Genomic DNA, 26959 nt, shown 5'->3' on the forward strand with positions numbered 1-26959 from the left:
TCTCCTTTGCAGCCCTCCAAGCAGAACTCAAATCCAGGCTGACTCGCTCTCACACCCTACACCCATCCCTTCAATATGTGTTCTTAAGACATCTAGAGGTAAAACTTAGAGCAGGCCAAATTAAGTCCAGATTATAAAATTTCACACTCAGTTGGTAAACAGAAGATGAGAATCTGATGAAGAAAACTGTAAAACGTCCTTCCTTTGATTTTTTAGGCACACAAAGCAGTGATTCTGTATTTCACCCATGATTTTCTCTGCTATATTTCTCAGATATATTTTTCAACCAATTTTTCTTTTGCTGAATATTTTTAACTGTGCCAGAATTCAAGAATACTACAGAGCATATCACAGAAAGTCACACAGTGAGGAATATAGCCTTTGTTTAATTTCAGTTTTTAGAAGTGATAGCACTTTTAAAAACTCTTTTTAAGAAAAAGACACAGTCTGCTACAGGAATGATGCCATGTTTTGGCTACAAGCCAATACCTGAAGCACACTCTTATGCTATTGTGTTAATGGACATTATTTCTGGTCAGGGAAAAGAAAACAGAACAGAAAAGTCTGGTAATGTACTTCTGGAAGGAAATTAATTTTTGCTAGGTTATTAATAAAAAATGAAAAGTGAATACTAAATAAAGTCATAGATCAAACGCTAATATATTGATATGGTTCTGTCAGGAGATTTTGAATTGGCAAGACATTGACTACATAAAATCATTGTCTCTACAAAGGTGTCTTCTTTGAGGCTGAAAATAAACGAACCTTTTGCATCTCTCTTTTGGGTTTAATGGAGAGGTTGTTTATGTCTGGATATGTCATACGTTTTAAAGGAAATTGAGTCAGTTATAATCCATTATAAATCAGTAAGTTTTTTAAACTACCAAGGCTTACTAGTTATAAGGTTTACAAAAGACAAAGTCTTACCAGAAAAAGAAGAGACTGAAAAGATATATTTCTTTCTAAAAATCTATACTTAGGCTTTGACTGATGAAATAAATTTCTGACTCTCTAAAGTTACCTTTTCCCTTTAGGTATCCCAAAGTAATTTGAAATGACAATGCTCTGCAAATATAAGTTTGTCATATTGCAATGTGTCTGAAAAGAGTGTATCATACAGATCTAGCCAGGGGGACTTTAGGATAAGATTATATTTGCTACTGTTTTCTTGAAATTATTCTGAGGATGTAGTTGGAAAAACTGTTCAGACTCACAATATTCATTATGAGCAGAAACATTTCATAATCTCAGCTTCTAAAAGGGTGTTACAGTGTTAAGAAAACAATACTCATCCAACTATTTATGCCACTAGTACAGAATGGTGATTTGTTTCCCTCTAATGGTGACTAGGTCATGTATTGTTTGGTGAATAAACTACAGACTTCACCATCGACAGAAATTGATGCTCTTTGACATTACATTTCAGTGAGATATTTATTTTTATCTTATCTTGGATAGCTAAAATTATATCAGTTCATTTTTGCTTATAAACACTTTCACTTGCAAATACTCCGTGCTCTAACACTTGCACGATTCACAATGTAAAAAAGCTTTAGAGGCACTAAAGCTATAAACCACAGTGTGTTAGAGTAATCCTGAGCAATACACTGAAATTTAGTTTTGGTCCAATATATTAGTGCTCTAACATATCTCAGACAAATGAACTCTACACAAAATTAGGCAAAACTGTGGCATACCCACTTTCTTGTTCTCTGTCTCTAGCATTGTTAGCATTTTAATGCTACAGGCTGAAACGTTACCGAATACCATAGGAACATGAGACATACTCCAGAAAAACATGAGATCACTAGGACAGGGCAGGTGAGTGCCCCCTCTATTGTGCAGTGGCTTCTGCCTAAAGACAGATGTGGCACTTTTTGAGCCACTATTGAAAAAAAACACTGTGCTGTGTCCAGTAAGAGCAGCAGCATTTTTATTTTTGTATTTCATCTATTAGCACTATAACTAAATGAAATATCATGAAAGCATGTCACTCTCCTGAAGTCTAGAAAAGGCTGGCAGGAGAACAGTAGTTTTAAGGAGAAGTAGCCTGGGAGACAAGGAAGCTTTTGTCAGTAACACTGCCACATACACCCAAACAGATTGTCTGGGTACTACCTGGAACATGGTTTTGCCACATCAGGCTTTTCCTTATTTGAAGTTATTTGGGATGAGGAACTCTACTCCAAATAAAGCAGAGAAAAGTCTTCTGTTTTTATTCAGACTATCATGCACTGGACATGAGTCTCAAAGGGTGTGAAAGTGTCATGCATGCTTGTGTGTCTGCAAGGAGTGTTTTCTTCATTTTGATTTGAACGAAACAGAAATGAAACATCTAAGGAACATACTCTGCCCAGTTCTACAGTTATGCCTTTAGCACTTCTCAGTGGCACTTCTCAGAGCTCTTTTTAGTGCAGGCAACAAACTTCATTGAACTAACGAGTAGAAAACAGACAAAGGCAATCTTTCTAAGGCAAAGGAAATCACTTTAAGTTCAATGACATTTGCTCAGGAATTCTGATAGTATTGCGGTACTTGATAGCTACAAGTATCTCACCTGCCTTATTTTTACTTTTTTTTTTTTTTACTTTAATACAGTCTAAGCCCCTGAATTTCTAGGGATTGTATGTAAACAAATTGCCATCGCCCTGTAAAGTACAGTGCACTTGTCAGGTCCATTCAACTGTAAGAGGAAACTGCTCATATACTTATGTTACACAATATCTGTTACTCCTGATCTTTTGCAAACAGTGGCTGCGAATTAGTAGTTTCTGTTCTCTTAATTTCTGTTCCTTAAACTAGTCGTGGTAATGATTTGCTTTAATAGAGCAAATGTTAAATGTGGAAAAGGAAATATATGTAAAAGTAATAGATTATTAGGAAAAAAAATAAAGAAAAAGAAAGCAATTAAGAAGAAAACCTCCTTACAGCAGATCAGTGTTAGACAGAACTGCTGTTTCTCTGCCTTTGAAGTCCAGCTTTTCTCTTTGGCAGTCATAAGCTAGGTTTTTCCAGTTTCTGTGTTCTTTTTCTTTCCCCTTTATCCAGGTAAGAATGTATTTAACAATCCAAGTATTTTGTCAGAGAAATTTTGGTAATTGTTTTCACTTTGACCAAATGAACTTTACCAACAAAATTCTCCAGTATGTCCATATTGCAGGTGTTATTTGATCATAATGCCAGGATGTCTGTTTTCTTTCATTTTACACAGCTAATGCAGATCAAGAGCTCTGCAGTAACTGGGGAAGATTTGGTTGTCTCATATAGGTTTACAGTCTCATTTCAAAGATTAAAGGGCATCCAAAATGGCTACATGGATCTGGAAGATCTAAGACAGGACTTGGACACTTGATCCCTTCTGATTCAGGCCGAGCAGGTATCCTGTGGTGCCTAAAATGACAATCAGTATTTAGGTGCAGTTAAGTGAATCTCACTCAGAAGAGCGTGTGCTGCTTTGACTGCTAAGTTTCTGCAATGTGTTTACAGTCACCACAGAAAACTACTGAAGAACATCAGTCTATGAAATCACATGAAATTGTGTCTCAGTTTAGCTGCTCCCACATAGGTTTCCAAGGACAAATCCTTGAGATGTACTAGGCTATCCCACCTGATCCCTGTCTGTCTCATAAGTGTTGTGACAGCCATGTACCAGACAGGTTGGGTATTCTGGGGCCACTCAGGCAGCACTAGGCACTTACATGGAATTAATTTACAATTTGATTGACTGAAGGTTATTGAATGAAGTCCTGTATATCCACTTTGTAGAATCCACTACATGTCCTGTATCCAGTATAAGAATGAAGTCCTACATATCCACCATGTAGATGTCTACATCTGAGCTGAATAGCCTAGTTTTCAGTCATAATCTCTCTACTGGTGTAGAGAGAAAAATGTGGGGGGTTAGATAAGATTAATATAATTTACTTGAGATGGGATGTATTGTCCTCCAAGATTTCTCAAGTGCCTAGATCAAATCAAGACATCAATACCTTTTCTATCATATTTTTCTCATTCAAAAATGCAATCAAGGGACATTGTATGTAACACATTTTAAATCTGAATATGTACTGGAGAGAAGCTAAGGTTGTTCACAGTGTATCCACTTCCCATCCTATGGCACTTTAGGAATGGCATGGAGATTATTTATTTTACCCCTCTTTCTTCTAAGTGAAACCACTTCTCATGAGTTAAAATTTTCCCATGTCCTTTTACATGGGAAAATGGTGAACATGACCCAGTCTTCTGTGGGCTCAGAATTCAGCTCTCAGGGAAAGAAAAGAAATTTGACCTTTCTGTTAGCCTGCAGCTTTTGCAGTGCTTTTCATGGGTGCAAAGCAAGTCTCACTTGTTACCCTTTTATGTAGTATTATTTCAACTGAGTTTTGCCTTGTGACATCTTAATAATCAATATAACAGAGAATTAGATAGAGGAAAGCTCTGCTACACTTCAGCTCCCACTCCACAAAAATTAGGTACACATCTACCAATACCTCATTTAAATATTTGCACAATGCATCAACATATCCTTATTTTGAGGGTATTTCTTTTCTGTGCTATAAATCCTCAGAAAATGTTAACCACCAATGTTAAGCTGCAGGAGGTGAAAATACCTTGACAAATATTTTTTGCCAAGGTGGCAGAAACTAAAGACTATCAAAAAATGTGTCATAATGGCCTTTTGTGAACAGTGTGATTCAGGTAAGAAAAAAAGAAACAGCAATACAAAATAGCGATTGAATTAAAAATAAAAAAAGGTGGAATGGAGTGTCAGCAATTTAATGCGCATACAAGTTTCAAACAAGATAAAACCCACTATGCTTCAGGCAAAGGCAATTTCTTCAACTAGAAAAAAACAACCTTCCATCATTTATATTTGTAGAGGTTCTATGAGTTACTAAGTAACCTCGACACTAAAATATTTCTCCTTGAAAAAGAAAGTAAGGGAGAAAAGCAGAGCCAGATCTTTCAGTTCCTTAAGCAGATCACTCGTCTGTGGAGTCAGGTTTGGAAGGAAGAAAGATCATTCTTTAAATAACCTGATCTTGCAGTCTGCCCTCTGTGTTTTTTTCCATCATGGGTTTCAGATGCTGAAGAGCTCTCTAAGAAAGTCTAATGCAGTATTTCCCAGCAGGTTTCTTCTTAAAAGCTTCTTACTAAGTCCCTTTTTTCCCCTACATCCATGAATAATAGTAAACTCTTACAGTTCTGAATGTGACACTAAGTCCAGCTGGAGAGAAGGAACCAGTGTCAATTCTTGGCTGTTGAGTGGGAAGTGACTGCTGCCAAAAATAGGTCAAATTATGATTTAATCTGACTTTACTTTTACTAATATTTTGATCATTTCAGAAGCCCTATTATTTGTGTCTTTTGTATGGTTCCTTTATATGCTCTTTAGCTCTTAAGCCAAGTTAATATGCTGTAACTTTACAAACTCTAGGATAAGAAGTGAAATTATTCTTTTACTCTGGGTCATTGTTTATCCTTCATTCATTTCAAGCTTATTTTATATAATTATTACCAAAATTTCTCTTCCTTTTTTTTTTTTTGTATTGCTCCTTTTACTTTTCCTTTTTATTTAATTTTAATGATGGGCACTGATTAAATTATCATAGTTCATTCAAAACCCCATCACCACTGTTAAGTGATAGTAACTTTGCTACCATTTTGCCTGAAAGCTGACAAAGAAATAGCATTACTTACAGCCTGTTGCCCATGTGATAAACAAATTATTCTTTTAGGTCATAAGGCCATGTGAATGTCACTAAAACATAATAGCACTAACTCTGGTGTAAAAATAAATATTATACTTTCACCAGGAATAAAAAAATCCAAATATAATGTGAGTCACTCTTAAAGGACAGCTTTAATTTGAACACTGATGATGGCTGATTCACTTCCTTAAAGACTTTGTCTTGTAAACTTGAGAGCTGTAAAAGCCAAATCCTTCCCTCCCACTTCATTCATCTCTCCATTCACATCATCACCCTGAGTAAACACTTCCTTGCTTGCCTGCTTTAATCAATCCTGAGAGCCTGTGAACTCCCATTAACTTACTTAACTACTTCATAGGGGGTATTGTAAGAATTAATTAAACAGTTCCTGTTTGGACACTGCTTTGAATATGTATGGTGCTGTGGAAATGCTGTGCTATTATTTAAGCAATAAATAATGAATAAATCATTTCAGTCTTTGACAGCTTCCAGCTCAGCTGCAGATCAGCTCTTTCCAGGCTTCAGGATTCAATTACTGAGCATGGGGATGTAAATCCATGCAGTTTGGCATGTGGCTGATTTCAGTACAGTCAGGTCAGCACCCATCAAGTGAGGATCAGGCCTGAATCAGAGCATCTCTTCACTTATTCCTGCTGCAACTCTCAAGTATTAAAAAAAGAAATTTCTCGTCTCTTTGCTTGGTCCCCCTTTTATTTTTTTTTTTTTTTATTTTTCTCCAGAAGGTCTGAAGATTGGGAGAAACCTCCCTTTGGAAACAGAAAGACAGAAAACAGTACATATGAAACCCTGCATTCTAAAGAAGATCAGAGGATGGGGTCCCAGGAGCATGTACAGGCTGCAGTAGAGGAAGAAGCTGACAAATCTGCTGTTTCTAAAGCTATTACCTTATCCTCAGTCCACTCATGATGCCAGGGTGCCTTCCATGTTCACTGTCAAACATGCACCAGAATGCCTGTCAACACCACTACAAAATTCTCAGTAATAAGAAACTTAAGATCACTGAGACACTATGTTAGTGTTCGCACAGTCCTTTCTTCAGGTCTGTAAGGTGCTAGAGGGAAGGTACACTATCTTTATTTGGTATTGAACTTATTTCCTTCAAGGCCAGCAACTGCATTGCTTTGGAATAATTCTTTCCAAGATTGCTGTTCCATACACTGATTTTCAAAACATTGTTGGAAAGCATCTCATCTCAGTCTCCTTTCTTCTTCCTTTTGGTATATGATAATTGGAAAATGAAGATTTAAGTACAATTAAAAACAGAGAATAAGTTTCTCTAAAATGTTGCTAAACATAATTGTATGGTTGAATGAACTGTTCACGTTAAACAATTTGAAGGAGGAGATTTTATCCATTTTCTCGATCCTTGGGAACAATGCTGTAGGAGACTGATGTGTTCATTCTCTAAAACTATCCAAAGTAAAAGTTACAGAAACATTTCAGCCTCTAGGTTACCCATGACTATTTTCACTGCTCATTTAGCTGCCTACTCCAGAAGATTCAGCAGTCATTCTTTTGAAATGAAATTACTGCCAGAATAGCCCATAGAATCATAGAATGGGTTGGGTTGGAAGAGACCGTAAAGATCATCCAATTCCAACACCCTTGCCATGGGCAGGAACACTTTCCACTAGACCAGATTGCTCAAAACCCTATCCAACCTGGCCTTGAACACTCCCAAAGATGTGACATCTATCTTTCAAACCCATGTCTCTCCAGTTTAGAGACATTATCCTCTATTTGAGCACTTCTGATCACTACTTCTTTCTTTTTCATCTAGCAGCTTCATATTTTCACAGCAGAATTTTAAATTTGCCTATCAATAATCCACTAGCTTTATAGGCATTCTGAAACAAATGTACAGATTGTCTATATACATTGTATAAATGTAGTCAGTCATTCCATATTTGAGGCCACTTTTACTGGATAGCCGTTTGCGCTCCCTAGAAAAATAAACATTTCCAGGCCACTAAAATCACATGTTTATCAAACAGGGAGGAGAGCCCTCTGGGTATGCTGAGTAAGAACTCAATAGAATCTAGTTTTAAAACTTTATGCTTTAATTAAAATGTATATGGATGTGTAGTCATTTCCCTGAGCACAGCAATATGGTAATAACCCTTTAAAAATTCAGATCTCTGCAGTTTCATACTACATTTTTCAATCTGATCAAACATTCTTTTTCTCTCTCTAATCAGTACTTTTTGTGGTTTATGCATACAGTATTATATTTGATTTCATTCCCCTGTGGGTTATTATGGATCTTAAATATGTTGAATAGAGAGCTCTTAGAAACACTGAAACAGCAATATGAAGTAACACTTGTTCTCCACAAAGACTCATATACCTAAAAAGATATAGTCACCTTCCATGAGAAAATTTTGTTGGTTTTGCTATCTTGCTCTGTGTGCTAGTTTTGGCCAGGATAGAGTTAATTTTCTTCATAGTAGCTAGCATGGGCTACATTTTGTATAGCAGGGCTATGTTCTGGCTTTGTGCTGAAAACAGCGGTGATGACACAGGGATGTTTTTGTTATTGCTGAGCAGTGCTTACATAAAGTCAAGGCCTTTTCTGCTCCTCACCCCATCCCACCAGTGTGTAGGCTGGGGATGTACAGGAAGCTAGGAGAGGACACAGCCAGGACAGCTGACCTCAACCAACCACAGGGATATTCCAGACATTATGGTGTCATGCTTAGCATATAGAGCTGGGGGAAGAAGGAAGAAGGGGAAGATGTTTGGAGTGATGTCGTTTGTCTTCCCAAGTCACCGTTACCTGTGATGGAACCCTGCTTTACTGGAGATAGCTGCACACCTGCCTTCTGATGGGAAGTTGTCCTGGGTTCAGCAGTAGCAGTCATTTTTCTCCTTCTTGGTAGCTGGTGCAGTGCTGTGTTTTGACTTTCGGCTCAGGAACAGAGCTGATAACAAGCGATGTTTTGGTTTGGCCAAGGACTTTGTGAGCCTCATGCTCTGCCAGGGAGGAGGGGAAGCCGGGAGGAAGCAGAGACAGGACACCTGACCCACACTGACCAAAGAGGTATTCCATACCACAGCACGTCATGCCCGGGAGGTAACCGGGAGTTAGCCAGAAGGGCTGGGGGACTGCAGGGTTGGAGGAGGTATGGGTCAGAGCTTGGTCGGGCTTGGGGGGCGAGTTATCGATCGACTGGTGGTGAGGTGTTGTATTCTCTTCCCTTGTTATTTCCTTTATCATTATTATCATTGGTGGTAGCAGTAGTGATCTGTGTTAAACCTTAGTTACTAAACTGTTCTTATCTCAACCTGTGGGAGTTGCATTCTTTTCGATTCTCCTCTCCGTCCCTCCGGGAGTAGGGGGAGGGAAAGAAGGGGGGGAGTGAGTGAACGAGTAACCTGACTGGGTTTAAACCACGACAGAAGTGATGAATGAACTCATAGAATCATAGAATAATTAAGGTTGGAAAGGACCTTAAGATCATCAAGTTCCAACCCCCCTGCCATGGGCAGAGACACCTCACGCTAAATCATCTCACCCAAGGCCTCGTCCAACCTGGTCTTGAACACTGCCAGGGATGGAGCATTCACAGCCTCCCTGGGCAACCTATTCCAGTGTCTGACCACCCTAACAGGAAAGAATTTCCTTCTTATATCCAATCTAGACTTCTCCTGTTTAAGTTTTAACCTGTTACCCCTTGTCCTATCACTACAGTCCCTAATGAAGAGTCCCTCTCCAGCATCCCTATAGGCCCCCTTCAGATACTGGAAGGCTGCTAGGAGGTCTCCACACAGCCTTTTCTTCTCCAGGATGAACAGCCCCAACTTCCTCAGCCTGTCTTCATAGGGGAGGTGCTCCAGTTCCCTGATCATCCTCGTGGCCCTCCTCTGGACTTGTTCCAACAGTTCCATGTCCTTTTTATGTTGAGGACACCAGAACTGCACACAATACTCCAGGTGAGGTCTCAGAAGAGCAGAGTAGAGGGGCAGGATCACCTCCTTCGACCTGCTGGTCACGCTCCTTTTGATGCAGCCCAGGATACACTTGGCTTTCTGGGCTGCAAGCGCACACTGAAGCCGGCTCATGTTCGTTTTCTCATCGACCAACACCCCCAAGTCCTTCTCCGCAGGGCTGCTCTGAATCTCTTCTCTGCCCAACCTGTAGCTGTGCCTGGGATTGCTCCCACCCAGGTGTAGGACCTTGCACTTGGCATGGTTAAACCTCATGAGGTTGGCATCAGCCCACCTCACAAGCGTGTCAAGGTCCCTCTGGATGGCATTCCTTCCCTCCAGGGTATCAACCGAACCACACAGCTTGGTGTCATTGGCAAACTTGCTGAGGGCGCACTCAATCCCACTGTCCATGTCAGCGACAAAGATGTTGAACAAGACCGGTCCCAACACCGATCCCTGAGTGACACCACTCGTTACTGGTCTCCAGCCAGACATTTAGACACTGACGACAACTCTCTGCGTGCGGCCATCCAGCCAGTTCTTTATCCACCGTGTGGTCCATCCATCAAATTGATGTCTCTCCAATTTAGAGACAAGGATGTCGTGTGGGACAGTGTCGAACGCTTTGCACAAGTCCAGGTAGATGACATCAACTGCTCAACCCCTCTCCATCAGTTCCATAGCCCCATCAGAGAAGGCCACTGAATTGGTTAGGCAGGATTTCCCTTTAGTGAAGCCATGCTGGCTGTCACCAAGCACCTTGTTGATTTTCATGTGCCTTAGCATGCCATCCAGGAGAATCTGCTCCAAGATTTTGCCAGGCACAGAGGTGAGACTGACTGGTCTGTAATTCCCCGGGTCATCCATTTTCCCCTTCTTGAAAATGGGGGTTATATTTCCCTTTTTCCAGTCATCGGGAACTTCACCTGACTGCCATGATTTCTCAAATATGATGAACAGGGGCTTTGCAACTTCATTCGCCAGCATCTTCAGGACCCGTGGATGGATCTCATCAGGACCCATGGACTTGTGCACGTTCAGATTTTTAAGATGGTCTCGAACCAGTTCCTCTCCTACAGTGAGCGCAAGGTCTTCATTCTCACAGTCCCTGCGTCTGCCTTCCAAGACTTGGGTGGTGTGGTCAGAGCCTTTGCCAGTGAAGACCGAGGCAAAGAAGTCATTCAGAACCTCAGCCTTCTCCAAATCCTGTGTAGCCAGTTCTCCAGAGAGCTTCCTGAGGGGGCCTACATTCTCCCTAGTCTGTTTTTTGTTTGCTACATACCTGTAGAATCCCTTTCTGTTATCTTTAATACCCCTAGGCAAGTTTAATTCTAACTGGGCCTTAGCTTTCCTAACCTGGTCCCTAGCTTCCCGGACAACATCCCTGTATTCTTCCCAGGCTGCCTGTCCTTGCTTCCACATTTTATAAGCCTCTTTTTTCATTTGAATTTTCCTCAGAGCTCCTTATCCATCCTTGGAGGTCTCCTAGCCCTCCTGCTACACTTCCTTCTGGTTGGGATGCAACACTCCTGAGCTTGTAGCAGGTGATCCTTGAATATCAACCAAGAGTCTTGGGCCCCCCTGCCCTCTAGGGCTGTATCCCATGGAACCTTCCGAAGCAGGTTCCTGAAGAGGCCAAAGTCTGCTCTTTTGAAGCCCAGGGCAGTGAGCTTGCTGCACGCTCTTCTCCCTGTCCTGAGGATCTCAATTTCGAGCATCTCATGATCGCTGCATCCAAGGCTGCCCTGGAGCGTCACATTTCCAACGATCCCTTCTCTGTTGATGAGCATGAGGTCGAGCATGGCACCTCTCCTTGTCAGCTCCCCTATTACTTGCAGAATGAAGTTGTCTTCCACACAATCAAGGCATCTCCTGGATTGCTTGTGCCGGGCCGTACCGTCCTTCCAACAGATGTCAGGGTAGTTGAAGTCACCCATGAGAACAAGGGCCTGTGAGCGTGAGGCTTTTCCTACCTGTCTATGGAGTGCTTCATCCTTGTCTTGCTTTGCTTGAGTGCACAGCTTTTGCTTTACCTATTAAACTGTCGTTATCTCAGCCCACAAGTTTTCTTACTTTTACTCTTCTGATTCTCCCCGCCAGGGAGAAAATCACCTCCTCTCACCAGGAGAGGAATGAATGAGCGACTGTGTGGGGCTTAGTTACTGGCTAGTGTTAAACATTGACATTATGTAAGTTAGTGTATTCACAGTAAAACATGTTAATGGTTAGATTGTTCCCAGCTCCAGGTAATGTTGTTTTGCAGCAACAGCAGCAATTAATCCCCACATGGACCAAAAGAGACCAGAGGCAAATACAGCAGAAAAAGAAGCTAGGAGACAGAGGTCTGCCTGGGAGGTCCTCACAAACAAACTGAATTTACCCATTTCCAATATTCGAAAAAAATCATTTTCACATTTCTCATTCACCTGTAGGTGAATTTTTCGCTTTTTTAAGTTTCTAACTGCACTACTGGAATGAAGTGAGATGGAATGAATGTATGCTAGGGAGAAAAGAAAACTTGCAGTGTTCACCAAGTTAAACAAGTGGTTTGTAACCGAACATCATCATCATGCTGCAACAAGATCTCTAAGTTACATTGTGCAGGGAACTTGAATTTTTGCATTTATTATTTTTGAGAATCTGAACTTAAACTTATTTCAGTTTTATGCTTGTGCTGTATGTGAAATTGCAGTTGAACTATGCAAAACATATATGTTTATTCACCTTACTTTTCTGCAAGCTGACATGCAAGAAAGAGAAGGAAATTACCTACCGCAGCCTAAAATGAGAATTTTAGTCTCAGAACTACCTAGTAATCATTTTTATTGCCTTTAAAACATGGAATCCCTATAATAGAACAGATTTACATCATATTGAGGTGAAACTGTAAATATGCTGTGTATGATCTGCAATAAAATAACATCTGAACTTGTAACCCCTCAAACTTCATTTCAGTTAATTGTACTTTAATTCCAGTTTCTTAATTGGAGCTAGGCTTTTACTTCCTCTTATTTTTAAGTTGTTTAAAGAAGCTTACTCATTTACTCTGTATAGAAAAACAGTTTTCAGAAACTGCCTAGTGAATGGCAGAAGAGGATGCCCCAGCCTTTTAGGGTTCTGTAACACTGTGACTTGAGGGTTAAGAAACCATGTGTGTCTTTGGGACAATTCTCACTAGGTTTCTTTACTAAGATAATAATTCTTATTTCTTTTAGTAGGGTGACTGTACAATGTCATGACATGCTACTTCACTGCACCTGAATAGGTGAATTCACCGTGGCGCTGTACAGGGAATTCACAAGAAACAACTGCAGGAATGTGAAAACAGAGAATGAAAACTGTGTATGAAGATTCAGATTAAATATGTTCTAGGAATTTGTATGCATAAAGATTTGTTTCATTTTGTTACTTCAGAGCAGTTTAAAACTGTACTTCAGAGGGAATAGAGATACTCTGGCATAAAACTTTAGTTTACCCCTTTTATCTCACCTGCGGTGTGTGTGTGATGGGTTTCAGCTTTTTATCACTTCCTGGCTCAAGGAACAAAACCCCACTATGCTTATTTTGTCCAATATTCTTTGCTAGAGTGTGCAACAGTATTTGAAACAAATTCCACTAATAACTCACATCTCACTTCTGTGGCATTTGTGTTTCATATCATAAAACTCTTTGGCTTTAATGGTGACTCCAAAAACCATGTGCTCATCTAGCATGACTGCATTTACTTTTATGATATGAAAATCACATTTTTTTATTTCTTTAATATTTATTTTATTTAACAATAATAAATTTTGTTAAGAGGTCATTGTCTTTGTAGACCAACTCCAGTAGTTGATATTTAAGAACTGCTGCAGAAGAAAACACTGATGCAGTTGCAGTAGAAGCAGCTGAAAGCTTCCCCATGGCAGGCCTTAACAGTGGAAATGATCAGGAAAACAGGTGAAAGTGAAGAAAGGAAAGGCGGCTATTCAAAACGGCTTGTAGCTCTCTCAGACAAGCACAGCATCACAGAAACTGGATTCAGAATACATAATCGGAGGATGATTATTCTGTGTGACAGGGACTGTCTTTATTTGCATGCATTGTATGATGCCAGGTATCATACAATACTGAGCCCATGAAACAATACGAATTATTATTATTTATTTATGGAACTAGTGGGAATAATAATTTGCTAGAAACCTGCACTGCTAGAGAGACCATTTAACTTTTCTAGACGTGCCCCACAATCCTTGTGGTTTAACCCAGCAGATTTATTAACATATTGCAAATGTTTCCTCCTCAAGTGGTCTCTAATTTGCACATGTATGGAATCCTAGAAGTTAGAAATGGAAAAGGCACATTATTCAGTTCCATTATCTGCTTACACCATATTTTCTTTAGGAAGAAATTACCATATTGAAACTCAAACATGCCCATTTTCAAGGGCAAATGTACAAAATAGTCGAGATAGACATCTATTTGCATGAAAGACCAAATATATTCAACTGTGAGAAAATTAAGAGATTGAACTGCGGCAGACTGGAAGCTTCATTTCACATTTGGGTTAGGCTGCTTGTAAACCACTGTGAAAACCCTCAGCATGAGGTAAACCTTAATATAACATTAAAATAACTTTGTTTTGTCATTTTCACACATATTTTCCCAGATAGACCTATACAGAGATGTTTCAAATTTCCATGAGGACATTTCTAACCAAGTTAGACTCACAACATACTGGACACTGTATAAAAAGTCTATTTTCCACCACAGCTTTGAATGTATTTATGTGCTTTGACCCACAGGGAGAACAGAGGATGGACTGAGAGCGGGCCTGAGGAGAAAGACTTGGGAGTGTTAGCTGATGAGCAGCAGAACATGAACCTACAATGTGCATTTGCAGCTCAGAAAGCTACCTATATCCTGGGCTTCTTCAAAAGAAGCGTGACCAGCAAGTCAAGGGAGGGAATTCTTCTCCTCTGAGCTTCTCTTGTGGGAACTCACCTGGAGTACTGCATGCAGCTCCAAGGCCACCAACATAAGAAGGCTGTGGACCTGTTGTAGCTAGTGCAAAAGATGATCAGAGGGCTGGAGCACCTCCCATATGAAGACAGGCTGACTGAGTTTGACTTGTTCAGCCTGGAGAAGAAGAGGCTCCAGGGAGACCTTAGAGCAGCTTCCAGTACCTAAAGGGCTGCAAGAAAGCTGGAGAGGGACTTTTTACAAGGTCATGTAGTGACAGGACAAGGGGGAATGGCTTTAAACTGACAGAAGGGAGATTTAGATTAGATATTAGGAAGAAATTCTTTACTGTGAGGGTGGTGAGACACTGGAACAGGTTGCCTAGAGAAGTTGTGGATGCCCCATCTCTGGAAGTGTTCAAGGCCAGGTTGGATAGTGCTTTAAGCAATCTGGTCTAGTGGAAGGTGTCCCTGCCCATGGCAAGAGGGCTGGAAATAAATAATCTTTAAGGCCCCTTCCAACCCAAACAATTCTAATGACTATGAACTTTTGGATGTTTACTGCAACAGAATTTTGAAGCTCTAATGGAAGATAAAGCACAAGTTATTTTGCTTTCATTAATAAAAGCCAAAAAAGGGCAGTGTGAATCTAAAGTCCATTAAATTTTAAGAGCAAATAAACTGTATAAGCTGTATTTATAAGGTAATCTAATTTGTGTAAGAGCTGGAGGATTCAGACCTGATGTCGTAGGCATTTTCCAAGCTGCCAGAAATAACTGGTTAGGCAACAACCTCATCCTCAATTTATTTTCCCTTCTAGAGATTGTGAGGCAGGAGATGGAGAGTTACCTATATTGATGATTTTTAAAAAAGCACCCTTTCTCTTACTACTAATGTGAGTGATGATGTAAAGTTGAGCCTGTTTCTGCCCCTCTTAATGTTACCTTGACCTTTTGGGATGCAGTAATGTTTCTTGCCTTGATTGATGCCTCATGAGCTTTTTTAGCTTAATTTAAGCATCCATGCCTGCTTCTCAGAGGGTATTCTTTTTCACCTGCTGATGTGTTCTACCTCAAGAAACTCATCTCAATAACCATTGTGTTCTAGATGTGGGTCCACCATTATCCACTGCTGAATAAATAAAAAACAAGTTTCAAGAGGGCTGATCCATTCTGCTCTAACTTGTTACTTTTAAATGGAGAAAACCCTAAAAACTGTTGAAATAGTTCCAGGTTTAGAAAAAAAACAGCCAAGTAATTTGCAGGCTTACTCAGAATTAATTATGACTGACAAAATGTTGCATCCCAGCCTCTTCTCTGACTAGTACTTCTCCCTTGCATCCAAAAATTTAGTGCAGTCAGGACCCTCCTGGCTGTAGGAGGGCACCCCAAAGCTGACCAGAACTTTAGGAGGTTACTACATGTTCCTGAACTTTAGGAGCACACCAGTGCAGACAAAAGCAGGTTACTTTACAAAATCAAAGGTGTTACTACACATTAAATGAGATTTTTTTGAAAATTTTCTGTATGAGCTAGAGTGAAGTCTGTAAAGAACTCCGTGTCTTGCAGTGTCCTCTCAGGGACAGTCAGTCCAGCAGCTTCCTGGGTGGTGCCTCATGGTCCCTTTGGATAAAGTTTGCTCTCATTCAGTTTTGCCTTTGCTCTTTGTTCTTGTTTCAGCCTCTCTCCTGGATGAGAGCCTCTCTCTGTTTTGCTCTTCTCCTCTCTTACCTTACCAGGAAGGCTGTCCTTCCTCACATGCTGAGCTGCTCTTGAGGTAGAAGCAATCTTTTCCACATGGGTGAACTTGACCCTGTGTGCAGTGGTCAAGACAAAATCACCATCAGCAGTGTCATCAGCTGTCCACCTGCAGGCTTTTAATCCAAAGTACTGCAAGGAAGGAATATGGATATCCTCTTTCTCTCCTCAGCCCTGGTCACACTGTGACTGCTTGCACGCTGATTGCCGCTCACCCCAGCCACAGTGATTTTCATGACCGATGAAGAGATTGCAGTTCAGCTGTTCAGATGCTGCTAGGGCTAATGAGAAGACAGTGTGGGTAATCAAACAAAAACATAATGCAAACATGTTGGTCCAGGTTATAGCATCAGTAGTTGTTCTCCCTGCTAATACAAGTCTTTTCCTTTCAATGTTTTCTTCCTTCAAATGAAATAGCCTATTCTATCTGAAATGAAGTGGTTTGCATATTTCAGAGGGACAAAAGGAAGTATTTGTAAGGAACAGGCACTATTTTTTAAAATTCCATGTAAGTACATCTGAAAAATGAGGGAGAGAAAAATCAGTCAATTGTTTTGAAAGGATCAGTATAGAAGTTCTAACCTTTTTGTTTGTTTGTTTGTTTTTCCCCTGAAACAATCTGACAAATTCAACACATATTCACTATTCAGTACACCCACATAGGAATAGTGGTGATGTCTTTATATGACATTGTTGGCACATTTTTGCAATTAAAATTTGTCTTTTATGTCAATCCTGTTGCTGATGTTTGCGGCGTAGCAAAGCTTATCTCTTGTCCTATTAACCAGTTTAAATACGTGCAACTTCCCCCCTACTGATGCAAAGCTGAAAAAATAGTGGACTCGATTTACTGGACTTTTACATTTGTGGTGCTACACGGATAACACATTTCATTACACAATAAACATAGACACCAGCAGTACAGCAGAGCTGAAATGAAACCAGCTTTTGGGAAGGATATTAAAGAAGTCTGCCTTTCTGACCGTCATTTCTTAATTTGCATATCATGCACAAAAGGAAAATGACAAAGGGCCCATATACTGCTTCTGCTTCTGTTTGGTTTATCATATTTTTGTGTGTTCTTCCTTCACTAAATGAGATGTTTTTTTGTTTCCATTTCCTCTTGTGTATAGGGGCAGCTGATACTGACATGGGTTGGTTCTCTGGTTCAGTTATACCACCCATTGCGAGGGGCTGAGTAATGGTCGTGCTTGTTGCCGGGGTTTGAGTAGTTGCAGTATTGGTGGTCACAGGAATTAAAGCAGCGGCAGTGCTTGTTGTTGAAGTTTGAATAGCCACCATACTTGCCACTGGGGGTTGAGTGGATGTAGTGGTTTTCATGGGGATAAAAATAACTGCGGTGCCTGTTGCCAGAGTTTGAGTAGCTGTGGTACTAGTCATCAGAGTTTGAGTAGCTACAGTGATTGTTGTGGAGACTGAAGTAGACTCCTGGAGGCCCTGGGTCTACCACCCCAGCAGGTATCTTTGTACACTTCAGAGAGAACAAGGATTGGGCAGCTGAGCTGAGCATTTAGTCAACACCACTAGGGGAGTACATCAGGTATATATAAGCATCTAGTGTCGCTTGGAGCCTACCAGGGTTTCACAGACACCTGCACAGGTGACACAGATGTGGGTAATCTTTAAAGCACAACCTGGAGGCTGTACCAGATACTCTACAGAACCTAAACTGAAATAAATGCCTCTCTTTGGGCAGCTGCATCCTGTCCTCAGAACTATGTATCTGCCCTCCAGTGCAGCAAACCAGCCCTCACTTCCTCTCTCTGCTCTGCTCACAGCTCCCTTCACAGGCTTCACTGCCCTCTGCCTGGTGGGCCTTCCTACTCAGGCATTCATGATGTGCCTGCTGGCACAGAATAGGTGTCCCACCAAACCATGGCACCATGTACATGCATGTCACAGCTACATCTGCCCTGCAGGGCCCATATGTGCTGCTCCTTATCCCCTGCCTGCCACCACCAACCTCCTGATTTGGCTGATCACAGGACACACTGAAGGCTCCAGGAGTGTGACAAGAGCTGTGATTAATGCTCTTCCCCCCAGCAGGGAATACTCCATTAGAAGCACAACACTTGCTATGGAGCTTGGCTACCTGTAAGTCACAACCCAACTCCCTCTCAAATCTGCATTCCTCCTCTCCCGCTCACCTCTTTTACCTTCTGTCTTCACAGCTCCCCTGCTAGAATCTAGTACTCCCTCCTCTGGACCAAATTTTGCAAGTCACTCTTTCTGTTGTCCTGCTTGCTGGTTCCCAGATATAACTGAGAACTTTTTCTAATCTGTATCACTAATTCCACTTTGTATCTATAGTTTCCAATTTGTTGTATATTCATCCTGGAAGAGGCTATTACATCTTCATACCTTAGTCTCTATTCGCCTCTAAAATAGTAAATATTATATAATGATGAAATACTAAATGCTGTTAATGCAGTAGTGGAGCAGGAAATGAATTAGAATGGGGACCCTGAAGGTTTATTAGTTCTGTAGTTTATATTTTTTTAACTATGCAAATGCTAAGTGTAATTGTTTTTAATCATTGATTTGCTTGATTTATAGAGTTTAAGACCTAAAGTTTGACACTGATCATCAAGAATGACTTTTTCCATTATACAGACTGACAAATATAATACAGTAATTCTTTATGGAGCACGGTATGTTCTCAGGGAGGTAATTATTATTGAAAAAAAAAAGATCAGATGCAATTTGGTGACCACATCTAATTTCTCAAAGCCTTAACAACCCTTATAAGCTTTTGTTTTCCTGAAGATACCCTTCAGCAAGAACTTACTTTTGTGCTCCAGCATTTTAATATCTAATTATAATTTTAATTAAACAATGAAGATACTGCAATAATAGTTGCCTCATTAAAATATGAATCAACAGGAAAATTAAGGTATTATGGCAACCTAAAGTGGACTATGCTGAAACTGGGTCATATTTTATTTAAGAGTTAAGTCTTACTTATTGCTCTTTGTGTGAAATGCATATTATAAAATATATAAGGTAGACAAAGGATCATTGCATATGACCATTTACATGGTGTGAGAACACTGGGCAAAATTCTACTGTCAACTCCCTCAGGGTCTTTTAGTTGTGTCCAAACTTGCTTAAATATGAATCAAAAGTCTTTTAGTTTCTGGTCTGGTTTTGTTTGGGGTTTTATTTCCTGTTCTCCTAGGGTTATTTGAAAAGCTTGCTTTGCTGAATGCTTTATATGCTGTTGAATTTGTGGTAGCTCCTTTTGTGCCACATCTGAAGTGATTCCCTTCAGACAAAAAGCAGCTCCCACATTCACAGAGGTGCCCTTGGAGGGAAACAAGGAAAAGTTATGGAGTGGAAAACTGTGCTGGAATACACACCTTGTACCCCAGTATCTTGGAAAAAACCCAGAAGTAATAGTGACATTTGATGTGAATTAATTTTACCAAAGGGACTCAAAGCATTGATGTAGAGCCAATGCAGGAGAAGGAAAACTGTGGCATGTAACTTCAGAAACAGTGTATATGGAATAGTCTTAGAAGAAAACCATATAGGGGTCAGAGCTTTTCAGAAATATAGGGCTAAGGACTGATACAGTTACCTTCTGACAATCAGTTCTTCTCAGGCGGTCTCCAGAGGCACCATAGCCAAATCCCATCTGCTTCAGAGCCGCTCAAGGTTCATCTGCCTGCATGACCATGCTGTATTTCCTTATGACCCCATGCCTGTCAGCAAATGCAGGGCAGAGCACCACCTCGGAGATGACCTCAGACCACCTGGGTTGCTTCTGATAACTCTGGGATTAGCTACTGCCATTCACAGTGAGGCACAGCAGCAGCAACAGCAAGCCTGAGGGAAGCAGCCTGAGAATTTAGGCTGGGTTGCTCCACATTGTAGCTGTGGCAGGAGGCTCTGAGATGGGCAAGGTGCTAGGGACCATTTTCAGTTTTTGCCCTCTCAGCTCAGCAATGCTTAGCTTTTGCATCATCAGAAAGCACTGCTGAACCTTAGATATTCACCCCATGTAGCACATGGAAAAAAAGGTGGGAACCTGGGGATTTTGGGGCGAGGACAAAGAACCTTTAATTTAATTGTATGGATTAGTTCTAACTTTTCTATCAGATCTAGCTGTCGTTGAGTGAACGTGTGCTGCCACCCATAGGCAGCCCCAAAGCTGTTTCTGCTTTTGCAGTTCATAAAAAGCCCTTCTCATATGAAAGTCTGTTCCCCTGTTCTCTCAGCTTCCCATATATCCTTGGAACTACCTACAGAATTAAATTAAGTATAAACAAAGTGAGAATGAGCTAATTTCACTGTTTTGGTTAAAGGTAGCTCACTGAAAACGTCTCATTGCTTGTGAATATGGTATTATTGTTGTTACTGCTTTTCCTCATTCTGTCTATAAAAGGAAATGAGCACAGGGTGATTATTTTCTCCCTCTTCTCTGACGTGTTGCTAGCAATTGCTCTCAGTTACATATAATTTTAATAGTTTTTGATAATTAAACTCAAGTATGCTTGCTTAGCCAAAAGAAGATAAGGTTCCATGAAGACCTTATTGCAGCTTTCAATACTTAAAGGGGGCTTATGAGGCCTATAGAGACAGGACAACTTTTAAATAGAAGAGTGTAGCTTTATATTGGTTATAAAGAAGAAATTCTTTACAATGAAGGTGGTGAGACACTGGCACAGGTTGGTTGTGGGTGGTCCATCCCTGGAAGTGTTCAGGATCAGGCTGGACAAGGCTTTGGGCAACCTGGTCTAGTGGAAGATGTCCCTGCCATAGCAGGAGGGGTGGAACCACATGATTTTTAAAGGTTCCTTCCAAACCAAACCAATCTATGCTTCTATGATTCTATATGTTCTATTCTATGATTCTATTCTATGTGACATAAAGATTAATTAATGTATTTTGGTAACATAATTTGTGCCCTCCATGCACCTATGTAATATGACTAACAATACTCTGGCAATAATGAAGTTGACTATGAGTTGGTGGTCTGAAGAAGGGAGAAGAGTTTCATAGTACTTGAGCATTCTGACTTACTGACTTATTGCAGCATTACTGACTGCACACTGGAAGGAGTAAAAAGTAACAGGTTTTGGGTTTTGAAGAATAAAATCAAATTAAGATCAGCAAAATCATTTCCAAGCAAGACGTGAATCCAATAGCATAAATACTGAAAACTTTACATGATCATCCAAGAAAAAAGACAGCTTTGTTAATATCATTGCTACTAGCACTGGTGCATTGCTACATTTCAACATATGGCTCCTGCAAAACAGAAAAAGCTATTGATAACTTGACAAAAGTGTTGTGTCTCGGCCTCTTCACAGCAGGGGAATGAAAAAATCAACACTGTTACAATAGTATGAAGTGTTCCTACAGTAGCTTCCTTTTTGCCCCATTTAAAAAAAAAAGGTGAAGAGGGAAATCACATTCAATATTTCTTTTAATTCATACACCAAAATGGTGCCCAGTTTTCAGTTTTTAATCTTCACTTTAACAAAGAGCAGTTGGGCAGCTATTGACAGTGAAACACAGCAGTCGACTACCTTGTAAATTAGAAGCTGCGGTAGTAAAAATGGATTTGTATATCACCGGGAGTAGAGAGAGTGTCTGCCTTGTAAATTTAATTAAACAGCAGGTGCAAAATCAGGTCATATGGCTTTGATGTGCCCCATGTGAGGATGACAACTAGACAATGATTCTAATATGAAGAAATTTGCATACATTTGCATTGGATTGCATAGAACACTGTAGCTCACACCTACTTTCTGTGTTTCATTTTGGGGAAGTTGAAGATTTGAATGAATGGCTCCTATTTAGTTTCTACAACTACACACAAGAAATGCTTTTGTTCTGTCATGGTAGGGAACATATGGGTTATGATGCTGTTATGTACCATTTTATAGAGTATGCTTACATGATAATCAAACATTTGAAAATGCAGCTGAGATACTTGTAATGACAGGAGAAGAAAATTGGGGGGGGGGGGGATACAGAAGAAGAATGGAAACCACCTCTGTGTTTTAATTTTTTCTTGATAATTGTTTGTTTACTGGAGCATTAATGCAAATCTACATTCTGGTTTTTGTCCAGGGAGTGTCATAAACAATTCTCTTTGCTTTCGTAGTTAATATTGTAAACAATGAAATTATGTAGGTTGGAAGTGGTTTTAAATATGGCAACTAGCACCCAATAAAGATTATTAGTTATAAAAAAATACATTTTCATACTCTACTGGCCAAAGTTGAGTAGAAATGCATAGACAATAGTTATGGTTCTAATTCTATAAGTTTAACGGGAAAACCAACTGCATAGATTCCCAGATATTTACTGTTAAAATGTTAATGAAGATTTGGTTCCATTTTGACAGGTTGCCTGTGAGATTCTGAATCCCAGTACTGACTGGGCTAAATGTATAAGTTCTAGAGGCTATTAAAACACAACTGGGAGGGCAAAATGAATTGCTGTGGGAGAAGTAGGTACAGCTGAATAAAGGTTGAGCCTTGTTCATTAGGTATTACCTAAACCTGGGTCAGCAAAGGACAAAACCTGTCAAGAAAAGGCTGCTTAGGGAACCTGTAAGCATGAGCCTCCTTGCGCTTCTGCAGGCTGATCTGCAAGGCAACATAAAACAAATTTAGAAGTTTGCAGTGACTCTTAATTTGGTGGTGTTGTCCCTGTAAGCTGACAGATCTAGAAGCTGTTAAGTTATGGTAGCAATGTTCCAACTATTAATACTGAACTAAGGGCACGAATCATCCTGGATAATTCAGCTCACTTAAACTAGACACAGAGATCAGATATAACTAGAAAGCAGGGAGTCCCTGTGGCAAAGATCTGAATACCAGATCTGTAGAAAGTTACCCTGAAAGGCAATGCCAGGTGACAGCAGCGTGTGGTTACTCAAGTGAGCTGTATTTCCTTTGTAATATAGTGTAATATAAACAAGTGGGTATATTAGCCTTTCTGAGACACACTTTAAAGAAGCATCAGGCTGTGTCAGGAGGCACCACCTTTAAATGCCATGATGTTGGATTTCATATTCATTTCCTGCAGTAAACTTAAGCTCCCAGACCAAAATGCATTTTGCACTAGGTTTACACAGTTGCTGGCCAAAGAACAAAAATAACATTACAAAGCTCCTGGTCACAAAGCTACAAAAAACATTCGCCCTACTAGCTGGTTTTATTTGCAGGAATCTCATACTGCAGGACTGTTTCAGGGGGGCACATGAGGGTATTTCTTGCTTTGGACATTTGAGTTTGTCTCTGCTGGAGTTCTTTACTGTTTCTTTTAAAACACAGACCTCCATGTGATTAAGCACAAATGGGGGGTGGTGAGGAAAAGCTGGAAAATGAAAAAGGAAAAGAAGTGGGATGAGAATTCAGGGAAAGTATGGGAGAAAGCTGTACAGAAGCCTTCTAGACAGATCTTCCGCCAACATAAAATACTTCTATTATATCAACAGCTGATGTGCTTCAGGAGGTTTCTTTCTTTGCTACCTGCAGCATCCTCACTGACGTTTTCTATTCCTTCAGTTTTGGTGAATGCTAAATCAACTGTTTGTGTTTACCTTATTTAGGGATAGAAATCTTCAAAGGCATGGCAGAAATGCTGTAATTTTTTTAAACATCCTCCCGAAATCATTCATCATTACTATTTGCTCTGTAAGACATTGTATGTGCTTTCTCAGCTAAGTACCCTGAGTTGCCTGAATGTGGGTGCTAAAGCTTGCAGGGCCTCCAGCACCCCTGCTATGTAAATAGTGTAGGTTTACTAAATTTATCCCTAATCATTTTGTTTTACAAAGTTCATATCCTTTGTCCTGGAGCTCCCACGAGAAGCTTATAGAAGCTGTCAATATACCAGCTCTCAATATACCAGTTATCAATATACCACATGATCTCCAGGTCTTGATAAACACCAACAAAATAATATAAAAGTTCCTTTCAAGAAAAAAATAAATTACTTCTTTTATTCAATTTCCTTCCTTTTTTTTCTTTTAGACAAAATTGAAAAAAAAAGTAAAAAAAACCCCCAAGCATGAAATAAATCAACTCATTTGTTTTACCTTGTTTTAATTTGAGGCTTTTGTTTGGTTCTGTGTTGTTTGTGGTTGTTTTCTTTTTTTAAATGTCATGAAACGATGCCCAGGAAAACAAACATCAGAAGTAACATAATTAATTATGACATAATAAACAATTCAGCAGTTCTGAGAACATATTCAAATGACCTTCCCAAATAAAATGCCAGCAATGTATATTAAGCACCTCTAAGAACTATTTTAAAATAGTTAACATGCCAAAAGAATTCACACAGATTGGGTACCCATGTTAATTTTGCAGCAAGGTTATTCCCACAGATCACAGAGCAAAGGTATAAGTTAAGAGAATAAAAGCAAAAGCACCTAGCAAAAGCAGTCAAGCAAGAAAAAGACATTAGTAAAATGAAAAGAAGACTGAATGGAGTAAAGCTATTTTATTTTAACTAGACCTTCCTGCAATGTGGAACCAAGGAGCCAGTGCATATGAAGGGCAGGAGGAAAGGAGCTCTGGTAAAGTTCTGCAGGTGGTAGTCCCATGCGGCAGTGCCCTGAGACGATGAAGAGAGATGAGAGGTGAAGCTGCTATGGCTCTGTCCCACAAACCAGGGGAATTTCCCTGACCAGTAGATGCAGTCTGAATGGCCACTCCCTCCTGGTAGCTCCAGACCACAATTCCTGGTAGTTTCTCTATGACAGTGTGATTTCAAGCCACCTCTGCACATGCTGGCTGGCACCAAGGAGGCTTGGACTTTAGGAGAGGCTTTTTGTTGCTCCCACAAGCTTTTTCTTCCTCAAGCACTGGAACTGGTTTCAAGGATTGGCCTAGAACAGTTACACTGCTAGGAAGCATAAACCCACCATGTACTTGCACCTCGTGAATGAAGGCAGCCAAAAATACCCAGCAGAAGAATTAACTCTCTAGTTTGTTTCACATGTGTATAAGTATTTCTACAAGGTATGTCTGCAAGGTATGAAGGGGATCTAAGTTTTTAATGAATTCTCTTAACATGATATCAGAAGTAACATTCACAAGAAGATTAAATATTTGACCTGCCTATTCCTAAGCTTAAAAATTTAAACTTAAGTATTTTCTATGCAAATATTCTAAATTCATAAACCAATTACATCAAAAGACTCACCTTCAGATTGTCAAAGAAGAGGTACTGGATAGTAAAAATGCAAGAATTTGTCAGTTGTTTTAGATAGCTGAGAACTTGATTCCAAATACCTTCAACCTTATTATCGTCTTCATTATTGGATTTACTAACTGAGCAATAACTTGTATAAGGAAGTATCCTGGCCATTGAAATATTTACTTTAGGTGGATATAATTAACTTTGCTAAAACTGGTGAGCTTTTAAGAGTCACCACTCCAGGGCTTTGCTTCAGTTTTTCACAGTTTGCTCTGGTTCTTCATAATTGATATGCTTTTCTTCCAAGGTTATTCAGACAGAAACATGTCCCTATTTTCTCCCTCTATGTCAACCAGAGGAAACACCAGATGGGTGCAACTTACTGTTATTAATTTGTACTGCATTGTAAAAAAAAATACAGCAAACAAGCCCAAACTATTTCAAGCTCAGTTAGAGAAAACAAGAAGATGTAGAATGAAGGAAATTACCTCTGTTTTAGAGAATAACACACTGAAATCAACCTGGTTCAGGAATCATCAAACAAGAAATTAGAGCTAAGCCTCTTGATTCCTAGGTTATCTGGGCAAGAAACAGTATTTTCCTATATGAAGAGTTTCCAAAATCTAGACAGTTTTCCCATTCTGTAATCTGATGAAATTGAGTCCTGTCAAAGTGAAGAAGTCTCCATTTCAATTTAATTGTGTTTTAACAGTGTTTTAGCTGGCATCTAAGAGGTAGGAAATGGGATGAGATCCTTAGGTTGAATTAAAGTATTGTGTGCTGTTCGTTTGTGTTTTTAAGAATCCAAAGTGAATATCCTATTTCTTTGGATTAATCTGGGGGAGGATTCTTTCTAATTTTAAACAGCAATTTTATTCTTGCCAAACTAACTCTCACATCCTTTGGTGATGTTTGAATATTAGGAATAAGAATTTTTCAAATTAAGAAATAGATTAAAGTCTTAATATTCCCTAATATTGCATTCTTTATGTTATTCCAAAACCTTTTCCTTTATTTCTAGCTTTCTAATCAACAAAAGATAGTAGAAGAAAGACTGTTGAAAGACAGCCTTGATACACACCTTAGAAATTACATTATGATTTGTTACTAGACTGAGATGCTGTAATATTTCTGTTTAGTTGCTCATAGGTAGGACATAGATTATCAGTAATTTATCATTCTAAAGCCATCATTGTGTGTCTCCTTTATAAATAAGAAAAACTTTATTATGCAAGGTGAGCTTCACTGCAATGTTCAAATATAACGCCCAAGCTTAGTGCTTTTCCTATTTCATGTGGAGCAAACATGTGTAAATACTTTATTAAAATTAAAAAAAAAAAGTGAAAGCTGTTCCCTACTGATTGATTTTTCAAAAGCTCCCTAGACTGATTCAGCTACAGATGTTTGCAAAATG

The sequence above is a fragment of the Pezoporus occidentalis genome, unplaced genomic scaffold, assembly GCF_034315485.1.
Source record: "Pezoporus occidentalis ecotype Australia unplaced genomic scaffold, CSIRO_AGI_Poc_V1 ctg43, whole genome shotgun sequence".
Taxonomy (NCBI): domain Eukaryota; kingdom Metazoa; phylum Chordata; class Aves; order Psittaciformes; family Psittacidae; genus Pezoporus; species Pezoporus occidentalis.